General features: G+C 38.2%; 1 long non-coding RNA gene across 1 annotated transcript in view; it reads left to right on the plus strand.

Moving 5' to 3' along the window:
- LOC109144090 overlaps positions 1 to 26,557 on the plus strand; it is a 70,579-nt gene that overhangs the window by 40,076 nt on the left and 3,946 nt on the right. Inside the window, exon 2 of the long non-coding RNA XR_002044596.2 lies at positions 7,607 to 7,695. This is a non-coding gene — a long non-coding RNA (uncharacterized LOC109144090). The remainder of the gene's footprint in view (positions 1 to 7,606; positions 7,696 to 26,557) is intronic.

The following is a 26,557-nucleotide window of genomic DNA, read 5'->3' on the forward strand; positions in this document are numbered from 1 at the left end:
ACCTGCCCTCTAGCAGCAGGTCTGGAGAACAGTGACATTGAAATCAAACTGCTTTTATTGGTGTTTTGGAACAGTAAAGTCATCTGCAGTCTTGACTACCTGTGTTAAAGACGGTGTTGGTGGAACTAAATAGCTGCTACTCACTTGGGACATTAATTACACACAGCTGTGGCCATACTTTAAGTGATTCAATGTAATATTATGGCCTGGTCCCTTTCTAGTCTTCTCTCACTTACAGTAATAGAAAATTTTATATAAGCTTCTGAAGTGTTTGCTATTGCTAGATCTGGCTGCACACTGGCAGACAGAGTACTCTCAGTTCATTCATGCATTAGATGGATGTTCTGATACCTCCTTTCCCCTAATATTAATACATTAAGTCGATTCAATAGATTTACTCTCTTGATTCTATCTGGTAATTGATCAGGAATGTGTTTCTTGATTTTTCAGAGTTCCTTGAGAACTGAAAAAGATTATACTTTCAAATGTTCTCTTATGAAAAGTGTTGTCTAATGTTTAGAGCAGAGGATAGGCAATGAGTAATCTTAAATTCAAATCCAAACATTTATTTTAGAAATGTTGTATGACACAGCCTTTCTTTGATTTAATTTGTCTTAGTTCAGACTATATTATAGTACTATATAAATATGTTTTGAATCATTAGAAAAGCGATTGAATACTCAGGGTGATCATGCTGTGAGAATGCTACCATTCATATTTATGAGAGATAATGCACTGTGTCAGAGTCCCAGGTCATCTGAGGCCTACTGACCTGTTTTGACCACAATTAGAGAGAGCGTGATGTGTTTCAGCAAACCTTCAATGCCATGGTGAGAAGAGCTTGTATCCTTTTTTCCTTTGTTGCCACTTCACCAGCAGTTCTCCTGATACATCTGTCACTCATCGCATGCCCAAGCCTTTCATAACTTTCTTTGTCACACCAGAAAGTGCTTCCTTCCATCCTATTCAATCTGAAATCTATCTGTGAATGAGTAAAGCAATAGGTACAACAGCAACCAGTTTTCCAACAATATACTTTAGCGCAGAAAATGCAAGTTTTCCCTGAAGTGGAGTTGTTTTGTGGAGTTGTCCCTATGCTCTTTCCACCTTCTCTGTCTTCTCAGCTGCACTCATACAATACACTGATAGGAGAAGCACCCTCTAGCAAAGTATCTCCTCCCCCAATCTGCTGCTGGTCCTGGAAGCTGTAAAATTACCAGACCTTAAAGCTGGAATATTTTGCTTATTAACCTCTTGCACTTTTTTCTACTTTTCAGTTGTGCTCTTGTTTAACCAGCTGATGTCTTTTCAGCTGCTAAAGTCAGAGGTTACAGTCCTATAGCATTAGAGGTGGCAATTGAAGTAATTATCAGATGAGACAACATTAGTTTCTATTTCAGGTTTTTCTGGAGAAAGCAGCTCCCAGATTCAAGTCTGAGATGAAATAGACAAAAAGGCAAAGTGGGTAAATCACATTCTAGTAGATCCTAAGAACTGAGATGTAATATCTTTCTGTGTGTCTGCAAGGCAATAACTTTCTAGTGCTTAATCCAGATGGCCTCTGGTTTCCAAATGCATTTTCACGCATCAGTACCAAGAATCACAGTTGAGCTTGGTGAAAAAACAGCAAAAATCTAAAGCAGGAAGTGAGCACTAAACCCCAGTCTTTCAGTTACAAGAATTATCAACCTCAATCTTTGCTACAAATTAAAAACCTAATAATGGCCTTCAATAAAGTCTGACTGGATAATAAAACAGTGTGTAGAAAAAATTATATACATTTCTTTTTCTCAGCTGCGCTGTTCTAAAGCGACTTCTAGCTTCTGTGCGCCACGTCAGTGAGTGGATATTGCATTAGGTGGGCCATTACACTGGTCCACCATGGCAATTCCTGTGTTCCTATTACATTTTAGTCTCAGGTCTGTATTCAGTCTGTATGGGAATGCAAATCTTTGACAAATTTCTTTTCCTGTTCATAGAAGGGGCATTTCGCCCTTTAGCTAAGTTTTTGTGCACTTGCTGCAGTGCTCTCAGTCAGTCTGTGTCTTTGAGGTCCACCTGCAAATACAGCATTAGGTAAGAGGGAAGAAACATGAGAAACACAGAATCAAAGAATAAATGTCTTCTGAATGTTTTTCCAATGTTGCAAGCCAGTGGTTATGCTGAATCTTGAGCTTGGTCAACACTTGTTTAACAAGTATGAATAGCAGATGCTTCCCACCACTTAGAGCCCTGGTGGATTCAGATTATTTATAATCCAAGATCAGTTTCATCTTTGCCTTATTCCCTTGGTATACTCACTTTTGCCTGGCTGCAGCAGTCTGACAGACTGCCCTTAATATTCTCACAAATACAAGGGCTGCTCATTTACTTTCTGTAAATGAAGGGGCTGAAAAGAAAAAAATTAATAAAAAGTATAGGGGAAAGCTTCTCCAAAGCAGCATTGCATATTTTGTGATTAGTCTTAAATGAACCAGTTAAGAACTAGGGTGTAATCCTGAGTTGTACCCTTGAAAATATTTCCTTACCTTTATTAAAACATGATAAAAATTTCTTCATCCATTACTATCTTGCCATAACCACTTACAATTCATGTATCATTCAACAGGATTGAAATATGGAAATATCAGAGTTTCATGCCTAAAGGGACCATACTTCCTTTCACTTACTGGAAGAGTTTCCAGGAAATTTTAAATGTTTTCACAAGACCTTTCCTTTCCTCTTTCATCCCCTTTCACAAAGTTTCTTGTTTTCTTTGACAAATGCTCATAAGAAATCCACATTAAAAAAAGAAAAAAAAGGGTTGTGCTACTATAGAACATAAAGTACATTACAAAAAATAAGTCTTATTTGGCCCAAAATTGCTTTGTCCTCAGAATTATAATATTCAGAGATTTCTGCCATCTCATTGTTTCTGATACCTCACACATATGCTCTGTTCCTTCCTTTTACTCTATAGGTAGATTGTAGGTGTTTTGGAGGAACGACTTTTTTCTAGAATCAGTTTTTACAGGACTTAGCACAGAGTGCTGTGACTATGGCCCTTTGGAGAGCAATAAAACTACTAAATTTAAAATTAGGTCTCAGAATTATGCACAAGAGAGAGGACTTATAGACTATGTGTGAAATATTGATGCAAATGCTTGGAGGTGGTTCCGACATGGACATTCGTACACATGTCATGACATCAGTGTCTAACCATCCATGTGTGCATAGTGATATCTGATCTGCGTAGCTGGCTGGGAGCTCTGTGTGGATCCCAAATCCAAAGTTTCGGCTTACCCTCTTTCCACCAGTAGGTTAATGTATCTGTCCCAGTAGCAAATTGCCCTACCCCATTCTTTTTTATTATAGTAACTGCAAATTAATAATTAAAAAAGCTAAGCCACCCCATGCTCATGGGCTGGTTGGGGTTTTCAATGTGTTCTGTGAGATCAGAGATGGTACTATGATCAAACTTGTGTAGCACTGAAAACTACTCCAGAATATTAACACTCTGACCCTCTACAGAGAAAGGTACAGAGGACCTCTGTATTTCCTAAAGTTACTGTTGTATGCCAATTGTTATCAGATACTTAATTATAAATAAAGATATCATATACTTGACGGTGGGAATAACATAGAAATTTACCAGCATGTACAAAAGGGAAAATCAGATATCTTCCCTGTTGCTAAAACCTAGGCTTTAGGGCACAACTTCTTTACTTTTGGGATACTAGGTGTTTCTTTACAAAATTGCAAGTCTCACACGTGCTGAAATGTACCTTCATCCTGTACACTTGCAGACAGTAACTTCCATCACAGTAAAAAGCAGCTGTATAGCACAAAGCCCAGACACCGGTTTTCACACCTGAGCTCAGCTGGATTTTGCCCAGTGGAGTGAGCAGTGCTGGAGCTGTCAGAGATGGTGCTGCAGGGACTCCCAACAAGGAGAGGCAGGAGCAGAACTGACTGTGCAGTTCTGTCTATCCTTCTGCAGCCGATGCTGGATCAAAGCTGTTCAGTGCTCTGATGTATTTGCAGCTTGGTGCAGCACATAGGCCTCTTTAAAAACAGATATAAACTCCAAAACATTAACAGCAACAGAAGGTTGCTCCTTTTTCTAGTTGGATGAACTACAACCCCCACATTTGGTGACAAATGTCATAAGAGCAGAAGAACTTGATTCAGAATTTAGTTATGATAGTTTGCTTTAGACAGTTTATACCAGTATACCCATCTCTTATCAACAGAATTTCTGTAGGGCTAATTCCTATTTATCTTCAGCAAATACCTGTGCTATGGAGGACACAGCTGCTTTATTTTTTACTAGAATCCTTCTTTGCATTTGCTGAGAAAATCACAAGTATTTTGTAGAGTCCTGAAATAGACTGAGTAACCAAATGGCATGCTTAACATAAAATAATGCAGAATGAAGACAACCTTGTGAGGTGAGAAGTGAAAGTAGGACAGTACTAGTGATGCACCTTCAACAGGTTTACCAAGGATAAATTGTTTCCCAAGGTGAATTGTGACTTCTGAAATATCAGAGAAAAAATCTGTTTAATGGAATTCATTGAACTTCAACAATTCCATTCTTTGTCTTTTGCAGTCATTGTCAGAGTAGCCATTATTACCACAGAGAAACCGGTTTTACCCAAATCATCCACTTTATTTAAGGATATCAAAGTGCTTGTCAAATTGAGCAAAGCCTCCCAAATAAATATCCCATGTCAAGATCATTATTCAGATACGTTATGGGGAAAGGAAAAACATTATGGTATTGAGTACTTTGCCAATAGGTAGCACACAATGCTTGTAGCAAGACAAAATTGGAAGTGATATTTTCTGACTTCCTAGCATAATTATTACCCTCACACAATTCATTTTTAGAGCAACTAAATGTTGAACAATTTGCTTTTAAATGTTCAATCAGCATACAAGTTAGGTGAGCTGTGGAAAACAGCAATGTTGTTTTAAGCAAAGAATATGAATTTTAACAGTAGATATTCAGGTAAATATATAAACAGAAACATCTTTACATATGTAGTTTTATCACATTTCCTTCTTCTGAAAAGTTCAGTAATCATCAACTGTGCCTTATACTAGACAGACCACAAGCTAGTTATTGTGTAGTCTGCACTTAGTCATTGAAAAAGCATGAATCACTTCCAACTATGAAAAAGTTAATCTCTGTCTTAGAATTTTACAAACTACCTCTAATAATTAAAGACAGAAATGTGAGGTTGTTGCTGTCTCAGCATAAGATATTGCCTTTCAAAGAGGTCTAAGAAATTTTTATGCTTATTTAATAAAGAGGCAGGAAGAGCAACTGCAAAGCATTTAATATTTGAAGAGTTTTTGCTTCAGAAGGAAACAATAAGAGAGGTTTCCTTGAAATATAGGCTTGGCTTTAGTTAATTTGTATTTAAATATATTGACTAAAGCAATTCAGAGGCTTAACTGTAAACACAGCATTGTCTGGTTGGGGAAAGAAAATACCCAGGTGGAAATAAATTTCTTGAAAATTTCCTGGGAACCAAGTTATTTTTATGGAATATGGTCTTAGATGAACAGAACCTTGAGACTGTGGTGGGTTGATGCCTGGCTGCCAGACACATGCACAGCTGCCCTCTTACACCCCCTTATCAATGGGACAGGAGAGAAAATGACAGGAGGGATGAAAATTCTCATGGATCAAAGAAAAGACAGGGAGGTCATGTATCAAGTACAGTCACAGGAAAAACAGACTTGATTTGGTGAAAATTAATTTAATTTTTTGTCAACTAATATAGATTTGGATAGTGAGAAACAAAGACCAAATCAAATTCAAAGGCCAAATCTTCATCTTTGTGGACTAGAGATTTGAACTGCAAAATATGTCCTTAAATTTCTTTCTGCATCTCATCATAGCTGACTTACACACAAGACACGCTAAGCAAGTGCACTGAGAGATAAGATGGACTGATGGCTACTCTGCACAGGGTCCCTGGAATGGTTTCTGGAAGGAAAAGCATTTATAAATTGCCAATTTTGGCCAAAGATTGGCCAAAGATTATTTATGATACAGAATGATAAGTAGATCATGTAGGTGTACTATTTATATATTATCGTAGTGGAGGATTCTCATCAATAACATTTTCACTTTCTGCAGTAACACAGAATTCTGTTGCATAATTATTAAGATTAAAAGCAATTTTTTTTCCCCCTTACATGTTTTTGTGTCTGTGTTTTGGATATTTTACATTCTTTACATGTACTAATATAATTGGAATATAGCATACACAAACAGAAAGACTGATGTCCTGTTAAAATTTTTATCTTTAAAGTAAAACTTTGAACATCTACATTTTCATCTCCTATGAAATTGACAAAGTAAACAATTATTTTTAAAAAGACTGTTTTTTGTGAAGAAAAATCTATATTACTCTGAAGGTGTATGCCATTTGTTTGTAGATAAGTGCATACAAGGGGGTTTTTCATTTGTGGAGGGCAAAAGCCCAAAGGTTCAGTTTTGGGTACAGGCAGTATAATGGACTGGATGGAACAGGAGGTACACTGGTACTCTTTGCTAATACACTTGAGCACAAACATTCAGTGTTAAACTGTATGTGCATTCATTAAAATAACCCAATAATGTCTTGAAATAAACTGCAGACTACTTAAGATGCACAAATAGAACAGGAAATGAATTTTTGAAGTAGTTTATTGTTGATCTTAGCTAGGCAGATGAATATTATGCCAGTAATTACTTTCGTCTGCTACTACACCCATTTATTTTTTATAACTTCAAGCCGACCTGTGCTAGAGCAATTACCCTTAAAATGTGCAGAAGAATCAGAATATTTTGTTGTCTTAAGATGAATGTGTATAAAAACAGCTACTTATTTTGGTAGAACAGATGAAAATTGAACTGGATGACATTTAAAGGTCCCTTCCAACCCAGACTACTATATGATTCTCTAACAGATATATCACAGTGGAAATTATTCTGATCCACTTTGATGGAATATGTCAAAAAAAGTGATAGTCAGTCAGTGTTGTTCTTAAGTTCATTATTACATACTTAGAACAAAATAATTTCCCCTAAATTTTTACAGGGAGACAAGGTGTATTATGAAATATAATATGTTCTTTAATTCCTGTATATAATTGGAGACAATTAAAAATAATAGGACTTCATATTAAGAAACAGACATAAGACTCTGCTAACTTCAGAAGAAGAAGTTTCAATGGTCCATAGAAAAATAAAGCTGGAATTATTAACTGATATATTTAAAAGTATCTAGAAAAGTCATTTAATATAGGTTAAAATTGTTAGTGATCAGTCAAAATAGGTTTTTTTTAACAAAGGTAAAATGCATCAAGCCACATGAAAAGTTGAAGTGAAAATTTCTTGAGCAATATTTCATTAAAGAAAATTCCAGAAGTCCTGTACTTTTCAAACCACATCTACTAAATAAACATCAGTTGTTTATAACTCACTGGAGTTAAGAGGCACTTACAATTACCAGGAATGAAAGCTTGTTTTTAGTTCTTCAGTTGTTACGTTCTTCACTTTGCAAAAACAAGGATGTGGCCTGTGACGGAAAAAAAAAAAGTAAAGCCAATTTTCTGTTTCCCTCAGGCTATTCAGATACTATGGAAAACATTCATTTCCTGGATAACAGTCAAGTTTTTCGCAAAATGCTTCCTGAGAAACCCAGTTCCCCTCAGGTAAGACAAAGCTGAACAAGAGTTTGGTTGTACAATGGAGCACGACCCTGAGAAGACTGATTGGTTGCCATCAAATGCCAGACTGAATCAGAATAGCCTCCTGGCAGACAAGAGGACAGCATGAGCTACTCGGACTTAGGTGCAAACCCAGCTGCTCAGGTTGCTAGCACATTGCTGCCCTGGTGCCTCACAGGTCTGTGTTGCAGTGGATGTGTGCAGGTGTGCAGCTGCCTTACACAGAGACACTGGGCCCTGGTCTCCAGAGATTTTATTGGGTCTTGCTTAGTAAGGCTCAAGTAAAAGAAGGGCACTTGCTGCTCTTGCTGCTGCTGCCAGCCTGTGCTGGATGTAAGATTACAGAAATTAATGTGGGACCAGAGACTGGAGCTAGCAACTGCCCCAGCAGTCAGGTGTCCGAATTACAGGTTTTCTCTCTGGTGCCAAACCATTTTAGTGTCTATCCATATATTTGCATGAGGAACACAAACTCAAGAAAATGACTGGTGGGAAACTCTCCTTAGTCAAGAGAACTACATGTGGATGCAAAATAGAAAAGTTAGCAAAGATCAGCACCCACAATGCAATCTTTTATGAGAGTGACCCATTCTAGTCCATGCCTTTATCAAATAATAACTAGCAACCAAATCATTGCTGCATAGCAGTGAGACACATCCAGGTTCAAGGGGCTCTTCTTTAGAGTAATTTATTCTTTCTAACCACTTCTTTCCAAATAATTTTTCTGTTTGCTCCGAAATGTTCTTTCTTCACTGCTTCCTTAGTCTAGATGCCTTACATGGAGATTCTTTCCTCACGCCAGGTAGAGAATTGCTCCACATCTCAAATAATTTTTCTGAGCAATCAACTGGTTTTCTTTTTAAGTTTTGCATGGAGACATCCTTTATTTTTCCTCGAAGCTGAAATTCTCCATCTCACCACATGTGACTGCTGGATATTTATTTTTTCCTATTCTTGCTTTGTATTATTAATATACCAAATGTAAATTTTCTTTCATAAGTATCAAAATTGTTGTAAATATTGACAGCACACAAATTCTTCTCAAAAAAAGCTTCTCATGTCACACGTAGAGTTTGTTTAAAGTTTTTAATGGTCTAGAAAGCAATCTTTTCAGTGTGTAACATATTCAGATGCCTTTATAGACCTCAGCATGCTGCCGCCTAAACAATTTATCCCCTGCTGCAAAATAATTTGAGCCTAGGAACTTTCCTTTTTTTTTTTTTTGTGCATAGCTTTCTTGAATATATCTGACCTTGATGTGTTGCTAACACCCTGAGATTTATGCAGCAACTTCATTTGATGAGGCAAAGTCCTTCTTTAAATCAATCTTCATGAACTTGCAGCTCAAGTCATAGCTGTGAGATAGATTTCAAGTTAACAGCTTATCTCCCAAAGTAGCTTAGTTACACATCTAAGGATCTCCATTTTCCATTTTGCCTTCGCTTCACATTCATGGCAATTTGAAGAGCAACTCCTTAAGGCACAGTGCTTACATACATCATGTGACAAGCAAGACACCCCATGGGAGTCCTGGGAGGGCCAGGAGGTAGGTTTCACCTCGTTATCTCTAGCACATCTGATAGAGAAACCATGTTTAAGTACAGATGGCCTGGACGTTATTGATAAGAATTTCATATCCCACTTCGTAACTTTTCTGCTTTTAGTTCCATGGATTTTACAATGTTTCACACGGAATTGTAGCCCCATGGGTGCCTATGCCTCAAAGTGCATCTGTTTTGTGGCACAAACACTTCAGACTCTTGGGTCACCTCTGAAAAAAAGTGGGGAAAAAAGCAACTCAGAACTTGAGCTCTGGAAGGACAGTGTGTGCACTGGATCCGGAAGATCTAAGCAGTTGTGGGAGGAATGCAGTATCAAGAAAGCTATACAATACTGCAGAGAATGAAGCAAGGGTGAAGTCAGGGAAAGAATTTCCTTTTCTTTCCAGCTGCTGTTTTTGTCTGATGAATTGATTCATCTTTAGAAGACCATGAACTCCCTTAAAGTTGGAGCCCATCAAGTATAAGGTCAAGTTTAGAACTTGTTGCCAGCTACCAGTGACTACATCTGTTGCAGCCAAGTAGTTAAGGAAAAAACTGAAAGAATCAGGACATAAGCCTTTTATTGCTGCTGTTTTTACAAAGGGTACTGCAAAATATTTGCATAGCTTCCTTACAGCAGTTATAAGTATTTCACCCATCTCCTTCTAACACCTTACTCTCCTTTTCACAATGTTCAAAGTGCCACAAAAATATAAAGGAACTTATATCAACTGCTGCAACATCCAGTAACAGAAGCACATTCCAAGATATCTTCCAGCTGTAAACCTTCTCATAGCCACACTGTTTTCCATCTGAAAAATAACAAAGTGCGTGTGATAACTAGGAGCTTATCCCCCACTGCCTGGAGCTGCTGATCTTCCCTCTTGCTTTGGAATATGCAGCACTGCAACATCATTTAACACTGCAGCAGTCTGACTCATAACACCATTCTTACCTTGACAACCAAAAACTGGTTTCCCACCCATCCCTGACCCCACAAATTTTTTTACACATTTGGCTGATCATTTGTTTTTGCAGAATAATTCTGCAGGGAAAAGTGTAAACAGGCAGAAGTTTTAGTGCCAGAATGAAAAAGCAAAGGGAATAATGTTTATTAAGAAAAGAGTAGTTTACATTCTCATAAACCTACACCAATCCAGAAAAAGGCCATGAAAACAGACGCTTAGCAGTTTCCTCTGTCCCAGTCGTATCTTATCCATGGAATACATGGACCATCACCTGGAGTGGGGAACATAAAAGACCTGGCTGATGATGTGGACATAAACGTAGATAATGAAAGAGACCCATTATAGCATCAGCTTCATTTAAATCCGGAGTAAACGTATCTGTAAAAGATATACTAGGGGTAGTTATGGTCGCTAAGTCTGATAGGAAACTATCTGAAGTTGGGATTTCTCACTTTAACTCAGCAACTGACATACTTTTTTAACATCAGCAAACTTTAATAAAGCTGAGGGAAAAATACTATTTGATACATGCACACATACTGCATATAAATGTAAGTATAAATATAAGGTACCTGCCTTAGTTCTCCAGGAATTGCCCCTTTGTTGACTGTGTTTCTAACAGCCAAATATCCTAATTTATGTAATGCTTTTTGCAAACATGTGATAGTGATCATAATCGTGATTCTGGCAGCATCCTGAATTAGTAGTCCATGAATTCTCCAAAGCAATCCAAAAGTCTTTTGTAGTGGTTTGCAATGAGAGGGCTGAATAGAAATGCACCTTGATGATCCCACTTACCAGCTTGGAAAGGTCCTCTATGTAAACTCCATCTTTTCCATAGAAGAGAGGATAACATTCATTGCCTTCAAGTTGTTATGACCCCACCACCAGCATGAGTCTTGCTAGCCCCAAAGTAGTGGCCACACACTGTTTACTTCCGCCAACAGTGAAATACATCTTGGTCAGTTGTCCCATCCATTTGTTCTCATTTCAAAAAGGTGGAGTAAGATCTTCAAGTCATGCCATAAATATTTCACCAAAATATAATATTCACAAAATACCAAAATATTACTTCATGTTCATATTTTGCCTATTCCATCCATTTTTTGAACATGCCTGCTGAGTTGTCATTCACTGTGTTGTTCAGTACAGCAGGTTCCAGGATGTGCGTGCTAGTGTATCTTGCCTAAAAACTGTGGAAAGGTCTCTTCCATCCCTGTTCATCTTCTGAGACACATTGCTACCCACTGGGAACTGTTGCTTCCATGTTTCCTGGCCTCAATGCACCTTTTAAAGCCAAATGCTGACAATGTGTCCTGGCAGGAGCTTATGTAGAGTCACGAAACACAAATTTTGCTTTCTTAAATAGCAGTAACTTTTTGCCACATGCAAGGTGAGTAAATGTACATGAACAGACCTACTGCCAGGTAATTAGTTTTTTGAGGCCAGTGCCCACAGCTTTCCCCCCGAGGCTGGCAGAAGGAAGGCATGATGTGACAAGGGAGTTACGGCACTCTGGAGGTCGGATATCTGGCCAGGCACAGTGTGACAGCGAAGAACCAGAGTAACTGAGGATGGTCACAGGCAATATGCATCAGCAGAGTAGAGCACCACACAATTACTTCCCTAATAGGATGACCTCTAGGCAAAGCCTGAGACTAAAGAATGAAATGACACATTTAAGAGACATCTCACTTGGAGCTTTAGCTTGGAGGCTAATCCTAAACTCATTATGTCTGTAACAGTAGTTTCAGAAATTACATCCTGAGTTCATCTCTGCAACATTTCTGTACCTACACAAGGTCCTTGACAAATCCCTATGGGTAACTCTGTTACTGGCTTGGCCAGTCTTAGAGGCTGCTGAGAGTGGAAATCCATGTGGAAAAAAAATAGTGTAATCACCAAGAAAAGCATTGGCACATAATAGCAATCTCTTTGCATCTCCCTTGTAGTCTAATTTGATGAAGAAAGCCTGTGAAACACTGGTAATTTCATCTCTATTTGACTACCGCCTCAGATATCAGACTTTGTGGCACCTCTTAAGTTAAAAAATAAAAAGCTTCTTGCTCTGTACACAATCATTTAACCCAGCCTTTAGTAGAGAATAAACAGGAAGGAATATATCCTGGGCTGATTTATGATTTTATAAGCTTGACATTCAGCAGGAAAGTTAAGTGAAATTACATGGCCAGTGATACATAAGTGGCCTTGGTCATTTTTGAATCAGTTGACCTGTGGGTAAGGGCTCAGTTTATGTAAGACTCAGGCTGAGGAAAACAAGATACAGTGATAAAAAAGTAATGTCACCACCAGCATCTTGACCAGCTTTGTTTCTCAAGGTTTGCACCTGATTTATTCAGCATAAGGCTGTAGTGTTAATGTCACTTTAAAATACATGAAAAACATAAACAGGGAAATATCAGCCTTGATTTTGTAAGATGCCATTTTGATCTCAAGGACAGCCAAGCAGAGGAGATTTAAGTTCAAAGAAACAGTGAGATGTTTTGCTTTGCTTAACTGACCTTTAGTGATTCTGACTGCAGAAAATGTGCCTCCAGTTTGAATCATTTTTTTCCCTCAGATACACTCTCAGTTTGTCATTAAGGACTGTTACTAAAGCAGCTCTTGAGAAAGCATGCTGCTTTTCCCCCCAGTTATAGTGAGGAGCATAATTACAGGATAAGCTGTGATGAACTTATGCCAACATGTTCAGCTCCAGTCACATGCCAGAGAACAAATTAACTGAAATGAGAAGACAAAAGAGCTAAACCTTCACCTGTAGCACATTCTTGAACTCTGCATTTGAATGGGATACTTTTTTCTCTGTACAGAAAGACTTTTCATTTGTCCCAAATGTACAGCTGTTTCTTCCTCTGGGCTTGCAGTCTGTTGAAAATAATGGTACTACTAATCTCTCTTGCTATGAAAATTTTATGAAGGAAGCATATGGTTAATGTAATCAAATTTGTTGTTCAAGATGCTGGGTGTTTTTTTACTGTTATGGTCAAAATTTCCTCATCCTTATCCACTCAAATTTGGCACTGGAGGATATTTTATTAACAAAATATTTGTTGAAAATATAATACTCATAATTTCTAAATAAGAAAGTGAAGAAAATTATCAGAACAGCTCCAGTTTCAAATTTTGACCAATTTAATTTTCATTGGAAAAATTCTTTGTGCTCCTATCTCTTCATCAAAATTTAAAAATTAAAGGCTTCAAGCCAATTGGGCTGAGGAAAATATATCTGTAGCTCTTGCGACTGGACGACTTCTTCACTTGGGATGAGTGTCAGTCATACATTTGACCACCAAAACATGAGACAGAGTCTTGCTTGTCTTCTGTGCTCACAAATGTTGAATTGTGTTTTTAGTGGAGAATAAAAGCAAAGGGTTACATCCTGCCCGGTGCCGGGGTTTCATGAGCCTTGCTTCACCCTTTTAGAAATTGTGCCCACTTTCCTTGAGATGATTTATGTCCACTGTACCTACTTAGCTGCTCAGATGGTATGACTGACCTGTGGATTGTTAAACAGTGAAGTGGCAAAAGTGTCATGGGAAAATACTATGACACAGGGCCCACGAATTTGCATTGATACCATGAGTTAGATTCCGTGCTGAAACCTCTAGTGCCTCAGTACTTATAGGTCACCATGCCCCCAAACCTGGACCAAGCAAAGCTTTAGGTATCTAAGACAGGATGTAGGAAGAGTGAAGGTCTTTATATTCAAAATTTCCATTGTAAAGTCTGTTCTCTAATTATATCTGTGCCTCTCTGGCGGCACATAAACTTTGTAATGGGACTGTAATCTTTAAAGCTCTTCCTTTCTAGCATGTATGGAATCATCATGTTCCTGTTAACACTCAGCAGCTCTGTTCCTCTCAGCCCCTACGTTTAGTCACTTCTCTGCTACCTCTGCCTGTGGCAGCAGAATATCCCTGGTCAAGTAGAACCACTAAAAGTATGGTGGTTGGAACTGAGTTCCTTAATACTAAGGACAAAGAAATACCCAATAGATCTTCACTTAATGATTTTTTCCACAATGTAAACAGTCCATATTTCCATTTCCACTCCCAATGGAAAACATCAGCTCAAGATTTATTCATAACACTCTTAACATTAGTGACCTAAATTTCTTCAGTTAATCTCCAAATCACATGACTTTTCTGAGAAGTGAGGATGTGACAGTTTTCCAGTAAAGAGTATGATTTCTGTGTGAGAATTCCTGTTACATCGCTTGCTTCTTAAACAAACAGATAAAAAACAGCAAGGAGAAACAGAAATGTGTATCACCCAAAAGGGAAAACATGGTTCTAACTATAATTTTCTAAGCTGCTTCCAACACATCATACCTTATGCAAATCCTCCTTCTGAGATCCTTCCAATGCTCTTTCCAAGTTCTTTCAATTAATACAATTCTCTAATTTAATTTGATGTGTCTATTGTAATTTATTGCATTCACTCTCATATTCATAATAGAAATCTGGTTTTAATAGTCACAGGAGATAATCTGACTCCATTTATAAAATATTTAGAAACTGTTGGCAAATAAGTTTCAGACTAGCCTTTTTCTTAAATGGAAGTATCTGTCTGTAATGTAGAGAGATATAATCAAAACTGGGGCAGCAGGGAGGGAAATAAACCTATATCTAATATGATCTGAAATATCAGGAGTGTTTAAAGTTGGTTTTCTTGGGGTTTTTTTTGCTGCCTGGTATCTTCACTAGTTAATCAAGTGAATATATCTACTTTTGACATATTTGATCTTAAATTTCATGAGATAGATATAAGAGGTGGAATTAGCTTCCTAGAATAGAATAATTGAGAAATTATGAAATTGTATGTTGAAAAAAAAATAATTCTCATGCAGAGGTTAAGTAGTTCAGCTATTTAATTAATTGTTTTTTCAGAGGAGACATCTAAATTATCTCTCTTTTTCCAAAGTAGATGAATCTGGAGGTTGCTCCACTAAGTTCTGTCCAAAGTCTCCTGAAATGGAAAGGAAAACTCCCGCTTCAGTACAGTGGAATTTTTATCAGGTCTCAGGGGTTAGTGGGACTTTTCCTAGTGTTAGAAAATTACTGCATCATTTTGTATGAGAAGTAAACTCTTCTTCAGAGAAACCAAGTCTACAGTAACTGCTGGTAATTTGGAGGTCAAACTTGGGTTACAGCAGCAGAGCAGCAGGAACAATGCTTCTCCCAGCCAGTTCTGTTAGATACTTAATGGTCTCTGAACATTTTCTCTCACAAATCTACTGTAAGCAGTTTCTGATAATGATGGAAAAGCAAAAAACATGTTCTGTAATATTCCTACAAAATTTGAGAGAGCCAAAAGGTTCTAGTATCAGCTCCTTTGTGCCTATCTGTCTGAAAACCTCATTAGCAGGGGCATAGAATAGCAAATTATTGAAGAATCACAAGTTACAGAATTTTTAAATTCTGGTGTAGTAAAATTAATAAAATGGAAAGGCTCAAATGAGTAGTTTAAATCTTCCCATTTCAATGTCTGCTTCTTGATTTTATACTGCTGTGATGAGGTTTAGCAATGCAGTGAAAATTTATAATCCTTTGTATTATAAGGAACCCAAACTACTACCTTCAATGTCTGTTGTACTCAGAGAGCTATAGAATAAACTGGTGAAGTTTCAGATAACTCTCCAAACTGAGCACAGAGAAGAGAGCAGCATAACCTCATGACTGAAGAAATATCACAGAGTAAAACAGAGAAAAGGATAGACTAACTAAAAAATATTCTGATCCTGTCTTCTTCTTCCCCACAGAAACCCCATGACTACATGTGCAGGGGAAAGTTTGACTAAAAGAGGATTCTAATACAAATTACCCAGATATTTCTGACAGGGACAACATGTTGTATACTCAGTTTTTGTTTATAGACGTGTTTCATATCAATGATGTTATGCTTGGTAAAAATAGAAGTTGCATCACACTGTGAGCATATTTGTGAAACAGGGACCAAATTTTCAAACCTGGACCCACATAAAAACATCTTTGTCTCCAGAAGGGGAAACTAGGTGTCCTGGAAAATATCATGTTCCCTCCTTCCAGGTCAAGGCCCTCACACTATCACTGGCCGCCTGAATATTTCTTACTTTTATAAAAAAACCTATTTTCTTATTTTGATGCCATGCCTAAGAAGAAAATAGAAAATATATTTTATAGTTTTTGATGTTGAAAAGAATGCACAATTTGTCTATTTCACCAGAAATGTTTTCTTAAATTGAATGACTTTAAATAGAAAAAAATCTAGACACAGAAAACTCTATCTGTGAAGTCCTCAGAGCCTTAATATATACTTTTAGGGTTCTTTACTCTCATCTTTACAAAGAGAAAAAAAACAGCATCTTGATTAAAACGGGGTCAAGCTTAGTGATCTTGTTAAGGATTAATTGGTTCACGAATGGGTTTAAAGAAAAACTGCTGCTACATACAAACTGTTTAACATTAATCTTAAGAAAACCAACATGCCTAGATCATCAAAGCAAAAGTAAAGAGGTGATTTGACCATTGTGTGTTACAGTTGCTTGTACATGGAAGAGGTTTCTTAGTCAGGACATTCTAAATATTGCTGAAAAAATCATAAAAAATTCAAGGGCAAAAAGTCAAGTTGGACAAACTTAACCTTTAAATAACAGGAAAATTCCTGACAGGTCTTTGAGGAGCAATTAGACATGAGGAACAGTTTACAGAGAACAGTTTACTCCAATAATGAACTCATTGTAAGTTGAAGTCTTTAAAACAGAGATGTCAAATGTCACCTCTGAAAAATGTACTTAAATATAGATTGTATTTCTACAGCTTCTGGGAGATATTATCTGTCTGTGTATCACTTGCATGGGAGCTAAGGGAAGAAAGCAGGTAGGGGAGAGCTAGGTCATGATTTTTCTTTTGACCACAGGGTCTGCAAGACACTGAATAGCCCAGATGCCCCTGCCTGGACTTTGGGGAACAGAATTGTCTACATAGCCTTCAGCATCCTCAGGGCACTTGAAGCAGGACAATAACACAATGTCTGTGATCCAGTCCAAACACCAACCCTGGCCTCATTCTCAAGTCCATGCTCCTTTCTCATTGTCTCACTGTTCCCTTAAATTTTTTTTCTTTGCCAAAAAACAACTGACTTTCAATAGAACAACATGAGCCAATATCCACTAACAAAAACAGAGTGAGGGAAAAGTTTTATTTCAGCCCCACATAATTAAGTCTGGTGAACCTGCAAATTTGTGAGGCCAAACTAATGCCATATTGTTCTGAATTCTGCAAGGTACTGGCTGGTCTGATTTAACACACTAAATATTAAGTATCTGTATATTTTAGCCAATGTCAGTGAGACTAATTATTGGTTTATTATTGCAAGCAGTACACAGCACAGTGAAGAAAGAAAACCTCTAAGTGAAATCGAATTTTTACTATAGTCTAGAGCTCCTAAGCATACTTGTCAAATCTCTTTACTTCAAAACCTCAAGTAATGCCCATGGAATAAATACTTGAGAACTCACTCACTAAATGAACCTTTCATTCACGAGAGGCTGAAAACAGCTTCTAAAACAGAAAATACATTTTACTTAGGAAATTTGCCTTGGTCAAATTTTGAAAATAACAAGGCCTGTCTTTAAAGGGGAATATACAACATTACCAAGACCACTGGGGATATTCAGACATTTACCTTCCAACTCAGTAATTCATTTTCACAGACTGTTATTAGAACCAGGAGTTCTCTTTTCTGAATAGTGTGAGAAGTATGCCCCATATCTCAACACTGGTTAATGTTTGCTTTTTTAGTTCTCTTAACTGAAATAAAGTGTTCTTTCAGCAATGTTTGTATTGGAACGAGGATATATATTGCCAACAGGAAGGTTTGAAAGCAATGTCTATTATATGCTAGTCAGGAAACTGAAGATTAGTACTCCTTGAATTTGTTGTCACTTGATATAAACATATTTTGTGGCCTTGACTTGATCTCCTAGACACACAATTAATTTTTTTAGATAATATAATTTTGCTTACTTTGTGGCAAGATTAACAGCTAAGTTTATTTAAAGGTAAATGATGGCGATACCTTCATTTGCATAATAAATATATAAACATTCACCAAATGATTTTCCAGCACTTTTTTCATTATTGTAAAAGGCATTTATTTTATTGGATTCAGTATAAATTCCCAAATGACATAAGGATATGTTTCTTCTGAAAACTCCAAAATACAACACCAGATACTATATCCCACACTAAATTTACTAACCGTAACAAAAAATGGTTGTATTTCCCAAAGAGTTTTGTGAATTATGTCTCTCTTCTCTATTCCATATGTTTTTTAAGGGTGGATATATGAACTCTCACAACAGGGTTTATGAAAGTTTCAATATTTTATGTCAAATCTTCCATCTATGCACTATATCAAGGCTGGATTGACCAAGAGGGAAGTATTTAAAGACTGCTTCAGAATATATTTCCTACCATGAAACGAAGATCACCCTGGGTAACTTCTCTGTTGAAAAAAAACCCTCTTTAGTCCCAATAGAGCTGTGTTTGTTAGGGGGGAAAAAAAAAAGACATCTGAATCAGTCATTATCCTATTTCTGCTGCTCTAACAGCAAACATTACAACTTTGGCTCTAGCTCTTTCTTGTTCTACAGTTCCAAGGGGAGTGTTCTCCTATTAACTGATATCTATATTTTAATAATGTAGGTATCTAAGCTTAAGTGAGGGATCCTTTTGTTTATAAATTTGGGGTTGCACATTGCAATCCAGTGCTCTATCTTGGAGGTGCTAAATAATGAATTTTTATAGTGTGAGCAGTCAGCCACTTTATTTTTCAGAGTGAACTGGTTAATAGAAGAACAGGCAGCAAAATTAAGCCTCTTCTTACATTTGTAAACTATTTTCTTAGGACCAGTTTCTTGGCATTAGATGGCACTTGCTTTTTCAGTAGGTGACATCCCAACCCTTTGTATGAAGACACTGTTAAGAAACCCATGCCTTCCTTTCCATCTCACATCATCCCGGTGAGAGCAGGGAAGAGCTGGAAGTTATATCCAGTGCTGGGCACTGCCTCTTCTGCAGGTAAGGCCACACTGCAAGGTGGATCAGGTAACAGGCTGTAAACTGTTGTACTAAAAGTTTTGCTTGTGAATGTAAGAAAGATCCTCCTGGAGCAGGAGCCACAAGTGCTGTGATTGCCAAATAGTACAAAGGAATGGCTCTTTTGACTTCCTTGTTATACCCTAATGTTTCTTTATCCTGTATGGCAGACGAAGCCTGCTGATGTTTTTTAAGGAGAGTGGTGAGAAGTCACATTTTGCACATACAACTATTTGTTCTGTGGCTACAGCTTGTGTTCTGAAAATTCACAGCTGTTTCCAGTACGTGCCTGTCTGACACCAGCTATCCCTAAGAAACCTCCCTTCTTCTTTCACAGGTTCAGTGCAGAAGACAAGTATTAATACTACAAGGTTTCCAATTTTTCTGCCAGCACAGGGCCATTGTGCTTCTATTAAGTATGCAGTCCTGAGCCACTAGCTCACCGAGCAAGAAAGAGGAAGGAAATATGAAATTGGAGCTTCTTGTACTAAGATATTTATTGCAAGAAACTGAAGAGGACCAGGTGCATTAATACAAGTCTCTGAAAAAATCAAAGAATCATAATCTCATGTTCTTGGATTTCCTGGCAAAGTACTCGATATTTAACCAAAACTAGCCATGGTGAAGTTTCAGGTCTGGTTTATGTTTACCCCATATGTATCTCCAAGACAAAGGAGAGAGAGTGAAATCATCTCCTTACATGCAATTGTACCTAGTATGTGAATTTCTTAATTAGAATAGAGGTTTCTTTTTTTATTCCTGTGTCAGGAATACGTGTTTATGTGTGCATCTGCTCCTGATACTTCTGACACCCAGCAAGAAGCCAGGAAAAATACAACACAGAGGTTTCCACTAACCTAAAAAATATGTTGCCTTGTGGCTTCTCAACAGGTTTAAGGACCGAGGAGAGCTATTCCCAAAACTAATAGCTCTTTGTAACATGACCTTCATGCCTCAGTATGTAATAGGGTGGTAATGATTCCAAGCACTCCAGTAAAACCATGTATATAAACTGAAATAACAACTTGTGTGTTTACACTCAAGGTTGTTTTCTTCATTTGGGCTACTTTTGTTTGTTGTTATAAATACCCCTTGGTATAGTCCTGTCCCTTCCTGACCTTTTCTTAATGGCCTTTTGAGAAGGCACCTTTCTTACCAAAGAACTGGATATTTACAATACAGCTGCAGGGCATGAAGTCCTGGACGACAAAGTAAATTAGTCCAAGCTGCGTAATAGCTTACATCCTAGGAAGAAATCTGCGCCCGGTACACCGACCTGTGGTGCTTTCCTCTATAGATGCATTTGAGCTTTAAAAATGTTAACTGATTATTTGTATCGTTGTCATGGTGAAATAACTGCCTTTTCCAGGCATCTGGCATGTCAACAAGATAACCCAAGGAAGGACATCATTGAAAGTATCTGGATATTCAACTTGAAAATATATTGGTAGAGTCGGATTGAGCAGTTCGGCGGATCCACCTCCCTCTCTCTCTCCAACCTCTTAGGCTGTTTCCCAGGAGGGCTGCTCAGGAGAAAAGAGGAATGTCTATTTGGTAACAAGACAAAATTACCTTCACCACTGTTTACAGAAAACAGGCTGTCTATAAGCAGACTGAACCAGCACAAAATCTGCTCAAAACACTCAGCTGCAGCATTCAGCTTGGTAATGATTCAGGCCTCCAGGGAAGGCATAGTGCAAGAATCAAACAATAAAACAGCATCAGCTAAAAAACGTGTGTTAAGGTCATGGCTGGAAGAATATAACATTTTTTCTTACATCTCAGGAAAGTATAAAATTACAATATGGTCTCTGTAGAACACTCACTTTTTATATTCAAATTAATCTGTGACCATGAATAATTAAGAATTATACTTAGTTAATGCTGATTCTGTGCTCTCCGGAGGCTTTTTCTTTTCTTTCCATGTGGGGTTGCCCCAGAAATTGGATGAAAGAAAAGATGTGGGCAGGAACAAAAGACCTCTGCCAGCTGCCAGATTTGTTCAGAACAGTACAATGAGTGTGGTCCTAGAAAGGAAGAAATTGCCACTGCTCAGCTGGATTCGGTTCTTTCATTCATTGTCAGAACAAGGCTTTCTAGCAGAGTTTTTACATACAGAGCAACTTAACAAATACAAGAAAGTCTGTATTCAGCCACACCACAGTCCATCTAGCTAAATACTCTGTAGATGGTGAGTTCTTTGGGAAGGTTATAGGAAAGGTACCAGAAGCTGCTGATGCTTCCCAACATTATTCTGTCAAATGCCAACCTTTTACAGCGTTAGGAGAGCTGTTCTATATTGGGCTGGTGAGCAAGCTTAACCATGAGTGTTGTGCCCATGATGCTTCACTGCAAGCATGCCCTGAGGTATGGTTTTGGCTGAGGTTAACTCTATCCTTGTGACAGTGCACAGGAACTGTGCAAAGGAACTGTATTGTGCCAAGGACTGTTCCCACTGGAAAAATGAAAAGGCCTGAATCAGGTCTGACTCCAGTATTCTGCAACTTTCCTCTACCATTTGTCCAGCATACATAGCTACCCTCATACTGCACTGCAGGGAATGCATTAAACCCCCTCAGTTTCATGTAGTAAAATCATCCCTAGAAGGATTGTAACTCTACTTGCACATTGCTCATTTACAGACACCTTCCAATACAGAACTTATTAAAATATTTTTGGAACTACAGACAATATTGAACAAATCTGGGACCAGGAACTGTGCAGCTTGGGCAAGGCTCCCTGGAGCTGACTGACCTCGGTACTCTGGCCCTGTTATTTTTTTAGCAGAATGGGAATATCTTTTCATTTAAAAGCTCTCAGTATTTAATCTTCAGTGATTTTATCCACTCAGTTTTTTAATCCATCTAAGCTTTCACCACTGGTGACCACACTGGGGCAGGGACTTCAGAATTTCATCTGTGGAGAACCACTTCACCTCCTTTTGTTTAATATATGCACTTTTGGATTCTAGGTTTGCTCAGGTGCCTTTTGCAACCTTGGAAAGAAAAAGTAAAAAAATTCCATAGAGACCTGACACATCCAGTGACTTCTTTACTAGGCAGAATTATAAGGAAGACTGGATGTAGTGGTTTGGTCCAAAATACGCATTACTGTTTATCTTCTGTGAGATAAGAATTAGGAGAAACGCAAAGCAGGCACCAAACTTGAAAGAATATAAAGAAGTTTATTAACAGACCTAAAAGAAGGAAAAAGAAATTATACCACCTTCAGAACTCTTCTCCTTCCCCCACCTTCCTCCCTTCTCCCACTGACAATGTAAAAAGACAACCCTTAAGATGTTCAGTCTGTTTACCACTTCCATAATAACCTTGTTCAGTCCATTTAGAAAGAGAAGTCTCTTCTTGCTCATGCTATGAAAACATTATCACAACGAGACAGCCGCCCACTTCCAAATATTGTTCAGTCCATTTAGGAAGAGGAGTCTCTCTGCTTGCATGTGAGTCCCTTCCCCCGACTTGCAGCTTTTCCTGCAACTGCTTTCGAGGGTCCACTCTTGAAGTTTTTTGGAGTACAATTTTTAAGGTTGAGCCATTCAGAAACAAAAAAACAGAGGCCCTTCTCCTTCCCTGGGAGCAAAGGGTCTTTCTCATCTTCATCATTAGGACTATCTCTGGGAGCATCTCTAGGGACTGAGGTTTCTCCTTTCCCGTTTGGAGCAAAAGTCCTCATCGCTTCCATCTCTCCCTGTCCAAACTTCTCATGAAATTACAGCTGCGTCAGCATCTGCCTATCTCAGCGCAGGTGCTTTTGCTCACGAGCTGAACACTCCACCCCCCATATCTTCATGGAATTACAATGGGATACTCTGACATATCATAGCTTCACAACAGAATTTCAGCTTTAAGCATCTCCTCTCTCTCTTCCCTCAGGTTTCCAGCTCTTCACAGCAATAAAAGGGTTAATCTCACCTCAGCTTTGCAGCTGGAATGTTGAATTTTTCTTATCGCAGTGGAGAGGGGGGAGAGCCGAGCCGCTCCGGCTGCCCACGGCAAGGCAGTGGGGGGGGGTTCCATGGCTGCAACAGGTCCATCAGCTCCAGGATGGCCGTGGCCCGGCCCGGCCTGGCCCAAGCAGGGCCTGGCCGGGCCCACTGGCCCCCACATGGGACTGCAGCCACCTGTCCCAGCACCGGAAACAAGAGAGAGCTTGGAGGGGGAGTTTGCCTATTCTTAAATGTGGATCACAGAGGTTGTCACAACTTTAAGTGGCTTAAAGAATTGTCCATATTCAAACTGGCCAGCTGATAGGTTCTGTCAGGTCCCAGAGGAAACTGTAGGCACCCCTTAGCAAGGACATCCCTTCCGGGACTATGCTTGCTAACCTATGACACTGGAGAATCCAGAACATCCATCTGGAGAGCTGTCTGGGCTCTGATTGTCTACTGCCTCTCAAGCACTTGCACACTCCTGCTGCTGAGGATACCACAGGTCAAGCTCCTGAGGATATTGTTCTAATGATTATCCCATTCTCTCATGGTTCTGACATGGTTAACGAATTTTTTTAGAGACCATTGATAAAGGCTTTGCAAGTTGGCTTTAGGGAGTTAGAGCTATTGAATATTCAGTTAGTGGGAATCAGCACTTGCTTTTTGGCTAAAAAGCTCTTGTGTAAATAAGCCCTATCTTTGGAAGTATATGCTATTACATGTACATGTATTCTAATACATATACATGTACATATACATATACATATACATATCCTTCAGGTTTTCCTGTACATGATAACCTATATATACACAATTATGTACATTCACTGAGCACCAGCTCTTCCACTTGATCATGTTGTAGAGAGAGCACAAATGATCGTGGCTGTCCTGCCAACAGCACACTCGTGACTCCAGAATGCACATCCCAGAGCCTTGGGTGTTATTATCTATTAATGTCTGTGACACTGTGGTCAGGGTCTTGTTCAGAGGTTTGCCTTCTCAATACTTAAAAACTCTCCTCAATTAGCAGATACATAAAAATATTATGGGATTAATGAAATCAGAACTACGATGCCCTTGGGTATAATTTGTAATTAATTTTGATAGCCTGAATAAACTAGCATAAACATGGTTGCTATAGCAAACTGAAGTCATATCAAACAGTTGACATGCAGTGTGAGTAGAGGTTTCTATTGCTATGGAAACATAACTGTCATTTTACACTGATGACAAAGGGTTCAATTATGGGTGGATTGTTTTTTTTTTCCCCTCCTTCAAGCATCTAGTGTTCATCTAATTACATTTAATAAACCTATGCAAATCTCAATCTCAGGCAGTTGAAGAATTTCTTACCAAATTCTGTACTTATATTCCAGCAGTGCTGGATATTCCACACATTCTTTCCATGTTCTCTGTGCTTTGAAACTTGAACACATATTTGACCTCTGTATGTTAATGCACTGGGTAAGGCGGACCCTAACAAATGCGGAATGAGATATATTAGAAGAACGCTATGTGTTGCAGTTCAGTCTTCATAACATTTTTCACATCCAGTCTGTCCCAGTCTCCTCTTCATCAGAGTAGGGTTAGTCCATATGATTTGGCTTAGGCACTTTCAGTTTCTTTTGGCTTGTCTGCCTCCTCTGGAAATCATTCATGTCATTGTTATACTAAATCTATGTTTCACACGTGCTTCAGAACCAGGACTTCTCTCCTTCTCTGTGCTCCCTCTCTAGTTCCAGTCTCTTCCTAGCTTTTCCATGGATCTCTCTTGCAGTTTCAAGACAATGGGCACTTGCCCCTCCCTGTACAGCCTGCATCTTTCTCCCACACTTGCCCTTTTATTTTCTTCCTTTGAGTCTGGGGGTTTCCATCTCCTTCTCATTGTCTGCACAAAACAAGGAGGTCAAAGGTAATTCTAGAAATACAGCGTCCTTGTTTCTGATCTGGTTCCTGCATCAGAATTGTCTACCACCCATAGTCTCCTACAGTTACAATCTGGGGAATTGTCTCAGACATTTCTGGATGGGCCATATGCAGGTATAGTACCTAGAATATTTTTATCACAACACAGGATACATTATTAGTATAAATGCAACAGAATTGCCAGATTTTAAATAGAAATCATTAGATGTTTCCTGCATTTTCAGAATTTTCTGACATGGGGAAGACAATATCTTTTCTGTGTATTTTCTCTCAGAGATTGAAAAGTTTTGGGTGTGTTTCCCATGCTCTGGACTGATTCAGATCTTTAGGATTGAAAATTTCAGATCAGGTGAACTAAATTTAATAAAGCTACAATTTTTAAAGTAAAACATTCTGTTTAGGTAATCCTAAACTCTGCTGAAGCATCAACTACAGATCACACTCATAAAAATGGAGATGTTTTGCTTGGAATAAGTTAGTTGTTTAATGCTTTCTGCAGCCCTATAATCTGTCATTAAGGTTTAGTCTCTGATGTTGGTTATGCAGGGATAAGCTGCAGCAACACGAGTCACATTCCAATGCTGCTCCTACATTTTTACATGGACTAGGATTACAAAAGACCAGTGCACTGAGAACCCACTTCTGGCTGTAGTTTCTTGGAGAGACCTGTCAGCAGGCTGACCACAGTGTATTTCCATTAGTGACTGCCTCCTTGCCTGAATTCTCACTTAATTACATTTTGTGAACAATGTCTTTTGTTCAGTGTAATATTTTATTTAATACAGAAATATATATTTTTCAAAGGCATAAAGAGAGAATTTTCCTGTCAGTGGCATCATGGATCTCACACAGCATAATTTCTGTCATTTGTTGTTTTGGGTTTGTTGGTTTGGTTTTGGGTTTTTTCCCTATTTCAAAGCATTATGGTATGTGAACTGTTAGTAAAGAAAGAGCTCTTAGATGAAGAGAGGATCAGAAAGCAATTGGAACTTGGCCGAAGAAGACAAATTGTATCCTAGGTGTTCAAAACAGGAATCATCTCCACAAATCCAGTTTACACTTCAGTACATTTCAGAAAGAAGTTGATTTCCTTTTTAGAATCTAGTTTTTTTCTTGAGAATTTTAAATAGTGAAGAAACACATGATTCCAATTGCTTGCTTTTTGCCTTAGTAATACAAAATATTAAAGAGAAGAAACATTATCTTCTATGGATCACTTGCAACAGTGGTATCATATAGTTCACTTTTAACTTGGTATTGTTAATTGTATATTGCAAAACGTCTTCAGTAGCTCAGTTAACATCATCATAGATTAGCATTACAGCCATAAAGATTTCTAAACCAAATTCTATTTGGAGCAGAAAA

Source organism: Corvus cornix, chromosome Z, assembly GCF_000738735.6.
Source record: "Corvus cornix cornix isolate S_Up_H32 chromosome Z, ASM73873v5, whole genome shotgun sequence".
NCBI lineage: Eukaryota > Metazoa > Chordata > Aves > Passeriformes > Corvidae > Corvus > Corvus cornix.